This window comes from Ursus maritimus (assembly GCF_017311325.1).
Source record: "Ursus maritimus isolate PB19 chromosome X unlocalized genomic scaffold, ASM1731132v1 scaffold_X1, whole genome shotgun sequence".
NCBI classification, from domain to species: Eukaryota; Metazoa; Chordata; class Mammalia; order Carnivora; family Ursidae; genus Ursus; species Ursus maritimus.
Genome location: NW_024423319.1, coordinates 20,486,228 through 20,498,473, shown reverse-complemented (window position 1 = coordinate 20,498,473; position 12,246 = coordinate 20,486,228).

Below are 12,246 nucleotides of genomic sequence, written 5' to 3'. Positions count from 1 at the left end.
GGAGGAGCAGAGGGAGAGGGACAAGCAGACTCTGTGCTGAGCACAGAGCCTGACATGGGGCTTGATCCAATGACCCTGAGATCATGACCTGAGTCAAAATCAAGAGTTGGACACTTAACTGACTGAGCCACCCAGGTGCCCTGGTTTTTTCTACTTTTATGTTAGCAGCCATTGAAGATCAAGTCTGGATTCATTTATTCATTAAGGGTTGCAAGATAGTGATTTTTTCTTTTATTATTCCTTCTTTATTTATTAGCTAGACTATGTCTGTACATCTACTGCTTTGTTATCCAGGGTACAGTTTGTATAAGAAGGCAAGGTAAATGCCTGATACAAAATAATCAGCTAATTTGCCAGCATTCATTAATAAAGGCAATGAGTGTTTATTTTTTAAAGTATAATCACAAATTAATGGACTTAAACATATACGATGTGTTTTAATCCATTGTTCTTATTCATATTGAGGCTTGGTGGCCATTGGGAGACTCTAAGTTGGTTCATTGAGTCTTTTTTACATGACTCTAGTAGTCTTTGAAAATTTTCTTGCTAGGTATAAGATAGTCCAGGATCATCATGTACATTTCCTGCTCCAGATATGAAGAACCATATTTATAGATGTCAGCATAGTATAGTGAAAAGGGCACACAGAGAGACTGGGATTGAATCCTGGCCCTACCTCATAGTGCCTGTATGGTCATGGACAAGCTACATAATATCTACCAGCTTAAGTTTCTTTGTTTTTAAAATAAACTAATGGCGAGGAGTTAAGATGGTGGAGGAGTAGGAGACACCTTTTTCAGCCGATCCCCCGAGTCGAGCTGGATAGGTACCAGACCAGCCTAAACAACCACGGAACCAGCCTGAGACGCAGGAGGATGCATCTGGATCTCTACAAATGAACATCTCCAGCGCTGAGTATTGAGGTACGAAGCGGGGAGCCATGAAACCGTGCACAGATATTGGAAGATAAATGGAAGGGGGAGGGAGCCGCCGCGTTCGGGCGCCGGGAAGCGGCAGCCACCTGCACGGGAGAGCGGGCGGGGCTCGCGGACGGCACCCGCAAAACAGCAGACTGAGACCGTGAGCTGGGTGCGCGCGCCACCAGGCATCTCGCGGAACCCCGGAATCCAGGTGCGCTCACTGGATCCAGACTGAGAAGCTTCCGGACCGCGCGCGGGGTGGCTGGCAGCTGGCGGCATTAGAAACACAAAGGACAGAGACGCGCCGGCCCTGGAAGTGAGGGCTGGGACGCCGGTTGTGGGGCGCACATCCCGGGACGCTGCAGGGTTGAGCAGCACCAACAGTAAAAGAGTTAAAGTGGCCAGAACATCAGTGGAAAACGGGCCGCAATCCCTCTGTTCTGTGACAGAGACTGAAATTCGGCCGCTGCTGCTCTGACTCTCAGAAGAGGCACAGCAAACCGCCAGGGAAAGCCGCCAGAGAACAAAAGCCTGGAAATACCGGCTCAGAGAGTGCCCATCCCCATCCCCCCTCGCAGGGGACGCGGAGACTCTACCCAAACAGGGTTGCCTGAGTATCGGCGCGGCAGACCCCTCCCCCAGAACACAGAAGGCAGGCTGAAAAATCAAGAAGCCCACAACCCGGGTGCCTGGGTGGTGCAGTCATTGAGCGCCTGTCTTCGGCTTAGGGCGTGATCCCGGCGTTCCGGAAAGGAGTCCCTCATCGGGCTCCTCCGATGGGAGCCTGCTTCTTCCTCTCCCACTCCCCTGCTTCTGTTGCCTCTCTCGCTGGTTGGCTGCCACATAAATAAATAAATAAAATCTTTAAAGAAGAAGCCCACATCCCTAAGATCCCTATAAAACAAGGGGAACGGCCTGGGACCCAGTCAATAATTTGGGCTCTGGAAACCCCGCAACCTCTCTTCATCAGAATGACAAGAAGGAGAAGCCCCCACACCCCAGCAAAGAAAAGACAGTGAGTCTGTGGCCTCTGCCACAGAAATAATGGATATGGATGTAACCAAAGTATCAGAAATGGAATTCAGAGTAACGATGGTCAAAATGATGAGTAGAATTGAAAAAACTATTAACGAAAAGGTTACTGAGAATATAGAATCCCTAAGGACAGAAATGAGAGCGAATCTGACAGAAATTAAAAATTCTATGAGCCAAATGCAGGCAAAACTACAGGCTCTGATGGCCAGGGTCACAGAAGCAGAGGAACGGGTTAGTGAATTGGAGGATGGGTTAATAGAGGAAAAAATGAAAATAGAAGATGGTCTTAAAAAAATCCACGCCCACGAATGTAGGTTACGGGAGATTACTGACTCAATGAAACGATCCAATGTTAGAATCATCGGCATCCCCGAGGGGGTGGAGAAAAACAGAGGTCTAGAAGAGATATTTGAGCAAATTGTAGCTGAAAACTTCCCTAATCTAGCTAGGGAAACAAACATTCGTGTCCAAGAGGCAGAGAGGACCCCTCCCAAGCTCAACCACGACAAACCTACGCCACGTCACGTCATAGTGCAATTCGCAAATATTAGATGCAAGGATACAGTATTGAAAGCGGCCAGGGCAAAGAAATTTCTCACGTACCAAGGCAAAAGCATCAGAATTACGTCAGACCTGTCTACACAGACCTGGAATGAGAGAAAGGGTTGGGGGAGCATATTTAAAGCTCTTTCAGAGAAAAACATGCAGCCAAGGATCCTTTATCCAGCAAGGCTGTCATTCAGAATTGATGGAGAAATAAAGACATTTCAGAATCGCCAGTCACTAACCAATTTTGTAACCACGAAACCAGCCCTACAGGAGATATTACGGGGGGTTCTATAAAAGTAAAAAGGCCCCAAGAGTGATACAGAACAGAAAGTCACAGCCAATACAAACAAAGACTTTACTGGCAACATGGCAACATTAAAATCATATCTCTCAGTAATCAGTCTTAATGTAAATGGTTTGAACCATCCCATAAAACGCCACAGGGTTGCAGATTGGATAAAAAGAAATGACCCATCCATTTGCTGTCTACAAGAGACTCATTTCGAACCCAAAGATGCATTCAGACTGAGAGTAAGGGGATGGAGTACCATCTTTCACGCAAATGGACCTCAAAAGAAAGCTGGGGTAGCAATTCTCATATCAGATAAATTGGATTTTAAACTACAGACTATAGTTAGAGATGCAGAAGGGCACTATATTATTCTTAAGGGAAGTATTCAACAAGTGGATATGACAATTATAAATATATATGCCCCCAACAGGGGAGCAGCAAGATACACAAGCCAACTCTTAACCAGAATAAAGAGACATATAAATAAAAATACATTAATAGTAGGGGACCTCAACACTCCACTCTCAGAAATAGACAGAACACCCTGGCAAAAACTAAGCAAAGAATCAAAGGCTTTGAATGCCATACTCGACGAGTTGGACCTCATAGATATATATAGAACACTACACCCCAGAACCAAAGAATACTCATTCTATTCTAATGCCCATGGAACATTCTCAAGAATAGACCATGTTCTGGGACACAAAACAGGTCTCAACCGATACCAAAAGATTGAAATTATCCCCTGCATATTCTCAGACCACAACGCTCTGAAATTGGAACTCAACCACAAGGAAAAATTTGGAAGAAACTCAAACACTTGGAGACTAAGAACCATCCTGCTCAGGAATGACTCGATAAACCAGGAAATCAAAAATCAAATTAAACAATTTATGGAGACCAATGAGAATGAAAATACAACAGTCCAAAACCTATGGGATACTGCAAAGGCAGTCCTAAGGGGGAAATACATAGCCATCCAAGCCTCACTCAAAAGAATAGAAAAATCTAAAATGCAGTTTTTATATTCTCACCTCAAGAAGCTGGAACAGCAACAGAGGGACAGGCCTAATCCACGCACGAGGAAGCAGTTGACCAAAATTAGAGCTGAAATCAATCAAGCAGAAACCAGAAGTACAGTAGAGCAGATCAACAGGACTAGAAGCTGGTTCTTTGAGAGAATCAATAAAATTGACAGACCACTGGCAAGACTTATCCAAAAGAAAAGAGAAAGGACCCAGATTATTAAAATTATGAATGAAAAAGGAGAGGTCACGACGAACACCATTGAAATTGGAAGGATTATTAGAAATTTTTATCAACAGCTATATGCCAATAAACTAAGCAATCTGGAAGAGATGGAATCCTTCCTGGAAACCTATAAACTACCAAGATTGAAACCGGAAGAAATTGATTCCTTAAACAGGCCAATTAATTATGAAGAAATTGAGTCAGTGATAAACAACCTTCCAAATAACAAAACTCCAGGCCCGGACGGTTTTCCTGGGGAATTCTACCAAACATTCAAAGAAGAAATAATACCTATTCTCCTAAAGCTATTTCAAAAAATAGAAACAGAAGGAAAGCTACCAAACTCATTCTATGAGGCCAATATTACCTTGATCCCCAAACCAGGCAAAGACCCCCTCAAAAAGGAGAATTACAGACCGATTTCCCTAATGAATATGGACGCCAAAATCCTCAACAAGATACTTGCTAATAGAATCCAACAGTACATTAAAAGGATTATCCATCACGATCAAGTGGGATTCATACCTGGGATGCAAGCGTGGTTCAATATTCGCAAATCAATCAGCGTGATACATCATATCAACAAGAAAAGACTCAGGAACCATATGATCCTCTCAATCGATGCCGAAAAAGCATTTGACAAAATACAGCATCCTTTCCTGATTAAAACCCTTCAGAGTGTAGGAATAGAAGGTACATTTCTCAATCTCATAAAAGCCATCTATGAAAAGCCTACTGCAAATATTATTCTCAATGGGGAAAAGCTGGAAGCCTTTCCCTTAAGATCAGGAACTCGACAAGGATGCCCACTCTCGCCACTATTATTCAACATAGTACTAGAAGTCCTTGCAACAGCAATCAGACGACAAAAAGGGATCAAAGGTATTCAAATTGGCAAAGAAGAAGTCAAAATGTCTCTCTTTGCAGATGACATGATACTCTATATGGAAAACCCAAAAGAAGCCACTCCCAAACTATTAGAAGTTATAGAGCAATTCAGTAACGTGGCGGGATACAAAATCAATGCTCAGAAATCAGTTGCATTTCTATACACGAATAACGAGACCGAAGAAAGAGAAATTAGGGAATCCATCCCATTTACAATAGCACCAAAAACCATACGTTACCTTGGAATTAACTTAACCAGAGACGTAAAGGACCTATATTCTAGAAACTATAAATCACTCTTGAAAGACATTGAGGAAGACATAAAAAGATGGAAAGATATTCCATGCTCATGGATTGGAAGAATTAACATAGTTAAAATGTCCATGCTACCCAGAGCAATCTACACTTTCAATGCTATCCCGATCAAAATACCGAGGACATTTTTCAAAGAACTGGAACAAATAGTCCTTAAATTTGTATGGAAACAGAAAAGGCCCCGAATCTCCAAGGAACTGTTGAAAAGGAAAAACAAAGCTGGGGGCATCACAATGCCGGATTTCGAGCTGTACTACAAAGCTGTGATCACAAAGACAGCATGGTACTGGCACAAAAACAGACACATAGACCAATGGAACAGAATAGAGAGCCCAGAAATGGACCCTCGGCTCTTTGGGCAACTAATATTTGATAAAGCAGGAAAAAACATCCGGTGGAAAAAAGACAGTCTCTTCAATAAATGGTGCTGGGAAAATTGGACAGCTACATGCAAAAGAATGAAACTTGATCACTCTCTCACACCATACACAAAAATAAACTCCAAACGGATGAAAGACCTTGATGTGAGACAGGAATCCATCAAAATCCTAGAGGAGAACATAGGCAGCAACCTCTACGACATCGGCCAAAGCAGCCTTTTTCATGACACATCCCCAAAGGCAAGAGAAACAAAAGATAAAATGAATTTATGGGACTTCATCAAGATTAAAAGTTTCTGCACAGCCAAGGAAACAGTCAGAAAAACTAAGAGGCAGCCCATGGAATGGGAGAATATATTTGCAAATGACACTACAGATAAAGGACTGGTATCCAAGATCTACAAAGAACTTCTCAAACTCAATACATGAGAAACAAATAAACAAATCAAAAAATGGGCAGAAGATATGAACAGACACTTTTCCAATGAAGACATACAAATGGCTAACAGACACATGAAAAAATGTTCAAAATCATTAGCCATCAGGGAAATTCAAATCAAAACCACACTGAGATACCACCTTACGCCAGTTAGAATGGCAAAAATAGACAAGGCAAGAAACAACAATTGTTGGAGAGGATGTGGAGAAAGGGGATCCCTCCTCCATTGTTGGTGGGAATGCAAGTTGGTACAGCCACTCTGGAAAACAGTGTGGAGGTCCCTTAAAAAGTTAAAAATTGAGCTACCCTATGATCCAGCCATTGCACTACTGGGTGTTTACCCCAAAGATACAGATGTAGTGAAGAGAAGGGCCATATGCACCCCAATGTTCATAGCAGCATTGACCACAATAGCTAAATTGTTGATGGAGCCGAGATGCCCTTCAACAGATGACTGGATTAAGAAGTTGTGGTCCGTATATACAATGGAATATTACTCAGCTATCAGAAAGAACGAGTTCTCAACATTTGCTGCAACATGGATGGCACTGGAGGAGATAATGCTAAGTGAAATAAGTCAAGCAGAGAAAGACAATTATCATATGATTTCTCTCATCTATGGAACATAAAAACTAGGAAGATCGGTAGGAGAAGAAAGGGATAAAGAAAGAGGGGGTAATCAGAAGGGGGAATGAACCATGAGAGACTATGGACTATGAGAAACAAACTGAGGGCCTCAGAGGGGAGGGGGGTGGGGGAATGGGATAGACCAGTGATGGGTAGTAAGGAGGGCATGTATTGCATGGTGCACTGGGTGTTATTCACAACTAATGAATCATCGAGCCTTACATCGGAAACCGGGGATGTACTGTATGGTGACTAACATAATATAATAAAAAATCATTAAAAAAAAAAAAAGCAAAACAAAACCCAAGTCCCCTCTGAATAAAGCTAATTAAACATTCATGTACTTTAAAAAAAATAATAAAAAATAAAATAAAATAAACTAATGGCACCTATCTTCTGTGGTTTTTAGGAGAGTTAAAATTTTATATATAATTTATACACACAGACACACACAAACACGTAGTAGGTATGTGGAAATTCATGTTCCTTCTCCATTTCCTGTTCTCTTCTTACTCAAGTGACAATTTCACACCCTCTAGGATTACTTAAGCTTCTGTGTTTACAGCATGGAGTGTTCTCTTTCACATATAGTGGACACCCAATACATACTTGCAAATTGACTTTGAGGATAGATGTCATCAAATAGTTGATGCCAACACATGTTAAGCTCTGTGAAAGTAGGCATTGTCTCAATGACATTGTTTATAAAAAGCATTTTTCCTTTATTTTTCAGTGCCCATTCAAAAATATTAATAAATAGAACCCTTCTCACCATCTCTGCCCTATTCCCCACAACTGAGGTGTGATAGTGATACCAGCTTTCAGTTGTGTTAAAGAAAGAAGAGAAGCATGGATAATTTAAAACGATAATCCAAGTTTGTGAGTCACTCCAAAGTCACCCATTTCAGTTTGAAAGACATTATCTGATATATATAGCAGATTTCCCTTCTTAAATTAGCTTTACTTACACTACTATTAAAATGGCATTTCATTCCTCAAGGTCACAGTAGCTAGAGAGGGTAATAAGTCCAAAATCTACTGAACAAGCCACGGAAGCCAACTTGGGATGAAGTGTTTGCTCTAGATATTCTGCCCTGATACTCACATGTTGCTATGTTGCTGTCCTCAATTTAGGATCAGAATTAGGAAATTGTTGGGGTGGGTGGCTCAGTCAGTTAAGCAGCTGCCTTCGGCTCAGGTCATGATCTCAAGTTCCTGGGATGGAGTCCTGCGTTGGGCTCTCTGCTCAACAGGGAGTCTGCTTCTCCCTCTCCCTCTGTGCTCTCTCTCTCTCTCTCTCTTTCTCACATAAATAAAGTCTTTAAAAAAAAAGAATTAGGAAATTGTCAGGCAGTCTCAGTGTTCCAGCCCTGGCTGCCAGGGGAGCAGCAGCAGCTGCACAGGGCACAACCTTTTGACAATTAACTAAAAGATAGTGAATAAAGGTGGAAATATTGGTGAGGAAGAGCCTCCTCAATTAAGTAGCATCCTGTGATGGTCTTCAGCTCAGAAATCTAGTTTAGGGTAATTTGGATTTTGAGAGAGCTTGCTGGAGAATTCTTTTGCCTGGTGGCTGCTTCCCCCCAAAGTACTCAGTGACTAGGTCATTACATGGCACTATTCACTCAGAAGGTACTAGCTTTTGAGTAGGGAAAGCTGTTTGCCCACCTACCCATAGGTCCCATTCTCCAAGCTCTTTGTCTCGTGGTGGGGCAGAAACAGCTGGCTGAGGGGGATGGAAAGCCCACTTGAGTTTCCTGAGAGATAAGCTCTGGGACTATGTCTTGTCTTGGGCTGGCTACCCAAGATCCCTTTTCCCATAAGCCCCAGAGGTGAACTCCTGATAAACATAAAGGCTTTATTTGTGCCAGAGTTTTTAGAGGCTCTTTCCGTGCATTCTGACATTGAATCCTTATAGCCAGTTATGGCAGTGTGGGTATTAGATACAAATTTGTTAGATGAAGAATTGAACATTCAGAGAGATTTGCCTGGCTACTCTTATCCCAGGTTCCTCTTTTAGGCTAACACTTCTTTCATTTTAGGGACTTCACTGCCTATCAGTCCCTAATGGGATACAGTAGGCAGGGGAGAGCAAGGATACCAAATAGGGAAAGGTGACCAAAGGTGACCTGTGATCTGACTACAACAAATGTATTTAGGGCTGGATTAATGAGGCCTACTATTGGAAGTGGGTCTGTCCCAGGAAATCTGGTATTCTTGGTTAACATAGTTTTGAGTCCTTGCTGACTCTTTTCCTGCCGTCTTGTCATTTACTCCAGCGACCTCCCAGGAACAGTGAGTGACCCCTGGGACTCATGGATACAGTATGGTTGGGCTGCTAGCTGAACCCTAGACAGACTGAACCTGCATTCTACATTGTTCTAACCAACTGAGCCACAGTACTTCAGTGATTGATGATGGAACAAAAAGGCGTGTCTCCATGTAAGGTTGTAGTCCAATAGAGAAGGAAACAAAATGTGGATATGAAGTATTTAACCTGAGAAGCAACAAGCTAATCAGACCCGTGAAAGCATTATGTCAATGTCAAGTAATTGTCAGGAATAGAAATTGTTTAAATACACGCTCTGTATACTTAGTATTTTTCTTGTTTGTTTTACTTTGTGGTTAAGGATTGCAGATAAATGAGGGGAAAAAATGAGAAGGAAAGATACCACTGAGGCTTTGCCTCATCTCAAAAGATTATTTGCATCACAGGACTTCTGTAAAATAGGCAATAACCATTGTTAAATAGAAAAAACATTTTTGAAAGAAAAGTCAACTTAGGAAACATTTTCTTTGGAAATAACATTAAACATTGTATTTTAAAAATACTCTTTATCCTATTTTCAGGCTGCTCACTCATGCCTGCTTTCTGTCGATACTAAACAGAGTTATAATAAATCTTGCTCTCTTAACAGAATTACTCTTTTTACTCTGTCATTTTTTCTAACCACTTTAGATCACAATACTTTGCTCGTGAGTGTGTGTGTGTGTGTTTTAGCTTAAAGACCAACTATTTTGAAATCAGATTTAATTCATTATCTTTGAAACCTGAAAGCTCCACAGCTCTGGGTGTTTCTGTAGAAAGTCCCCCACCCTGCCAGAAGGGCATAATGAAATGTCAGAGGGGTGGCGGTTCATCTTTCCATTTATGGGCTTATTGTCTTTGACATCCTTTATACTACTTGATCATCCTCTGCTTGGGCCAACTAACACAAAGGACAAAGTGACCTTATTGCCATTCTTTCATCATTTTAGAAGATCTCACCTTCACAACCTCCTCTTTGATACTGTTGCCCTGCTGGGGACATGCACATAGCTTCCACTCACCATACTACATGAGATGCATCTTAGGTGCATGTTCCTGAGGTAACAAAGATCTTTCAACAAAGATCTGGAGCAGGGGTTGGCAAACTATGGCCCACAGGTCAAATCCAGCCCACCTCCTGCTTTTGTAAAGTTTTATTGGCACACAGCCACGCACATTTGTTTACATATTGCCCATGACTGCTTTCATGATACAACAGCAGAGCTGAGTAGTTGCCAGAGACCAAATATCTCCCCAAACCTGAACTATTTACTGGATGGCCCTTCAGAAAATGTTTGTCAACCCCTGTTCTGTAGAACAGATGTCCACCATAACATATATCCAAAACATCTTGGGGTGTGTTTGCAGGTATTTTAGAGGTGAGAGCAAAAGACTATGATGAAAATATACCAAGATCTCTCACCTGGGAGCAGCAAAAGGAGTTCCAGTGTTCTAGTCCCTGTTCTGTCACTATTTGAATCAGTTTGGGCAGGTCCCATTTCTTTCCTGTCTCAAGTTTGCCCCAAAGGTAAAATGAAAGAATTGAACTAGGTGATGTACAGGAGCCCTTCCAACTCTGAGATTCTGTGGTTCCAATATTTAGTTTAATAAGATCTTTTGTAATACACAGATACATATATACTTTGAGACTACAGGATGCCTCATTTTTAAAAATCTTTTTATTTTGAGATAATTTTATTTTATTTTTTTAAAGGAGTTTATTATTTATTTATTTGTTTGTTTGTCAGAGAGAGAGAGAGAGAGAGAGCACAGGAAGGAGGAGAAGCAGGCAGAGGGAGAAGCAGGCTCCCCGCTGAGCAAGGAGCCTGATGCAGGACTGGATCCCAGGAAATAACATTAAACATTGAACTGAAAGCAGATGCTTAACCGAGTGAGCCACCACAGCATCCCTTGAGATAATTTTAGATTTACAGAAAATTTATAAAAATGCCACAGAGAACTGCTGCACACCCTCCAGCCAGCTTCCTCCATGTTAACATGTCACATAACCATTGTACACTTCTCAAAACTAAGAAATTAACCTTGGTACAATACTATTATTTAAACTAGAGACTTTATTTGGATTTTACCAGTTTTTCCACTGGTGTTTTTTCTGTCAGAATCCAATTATGGATACCACATTGCATTTAGTCATCATATATCCTTAGTCTTCTTTAACCCATGACAGTTCATCAGCCTTTCATGTCCTTGACACTTTGAAGATCACCAATCAGTTATTTTGTAGAATGCCCCTTGATTTAGTTTCATCTAAATTTTTTCATGATTAGATTGAGATTGTGCCTTTTGGGAAAGGCTACCACTGAGGTGAAGTGCCTTTACCAGTCCATAATATCAGGGGATACATGGTATCAATATGGATTACTGGGGATTCCTGGAGATATGTATTACTAATTTTGATCCCTGGCTAAAGTGGTTTCTGCCAGGATTCTCTACCATAAAGTTATCATTTCCTTCCCTGTCTCTGTACTTACTAAATATTTTAGGGGAAATACTTTGAGATTATATAGACATACTGTTTCTTTTTTTAAAGATTTTATTTGTTTATTTGAGAGAGAGTGTGTGTGCAAGTGGGGAGGGGCAGAGGGAGAGGGAGAGAGAATCGGAAGCAGACTCTGTAGTGAGAGTGGAGCCTGATGTGGGGCTCAATCCCACTACCATGAGACCATGACCTGAGTCAAAAGCAAGAGTTGGACACTAAACTGACTATGCCACCCAGGTGCTCCAGCCATACTGTTTCTGCTTAAACTTTTGCTCATAAGACTTATTACAGCACCATTGGTAGATACCTCCTGCAGCATTTATCACTGTTGTGTTCTAATGGTGATTTTCTATTCCCCTCATTCCTTCTATGTGTATTGATTGGAATTTTTTCTATTAGGAAGCATGTACCCTCTCCCACATGTATTTGTGTCAGTCTGAATTCATGGATTTTATTTCATGTTTTGGTTATTTTTTGCTCATTGCCCAGATTGTTTCAACTTTAGACATTGGGAACTCTTTCAGGTTGGCTTTTGTGACCATTCAATATGCCCCTGTTGAGTTTTTTAGGCTTCTCAACTTTTATATAAAAGGGGATGTCTCTGAGTTGCTATGATGTTGGAAGTTTGGTTCTCAATCTCAATTTTGCTTCCCCCGCCCAGGGACATTTAGCAATGACTGGAGACATTTTGGTTGTTATAACTCTTAAACATCCTACAGTGAGTGCATGATACAGCTCCCCA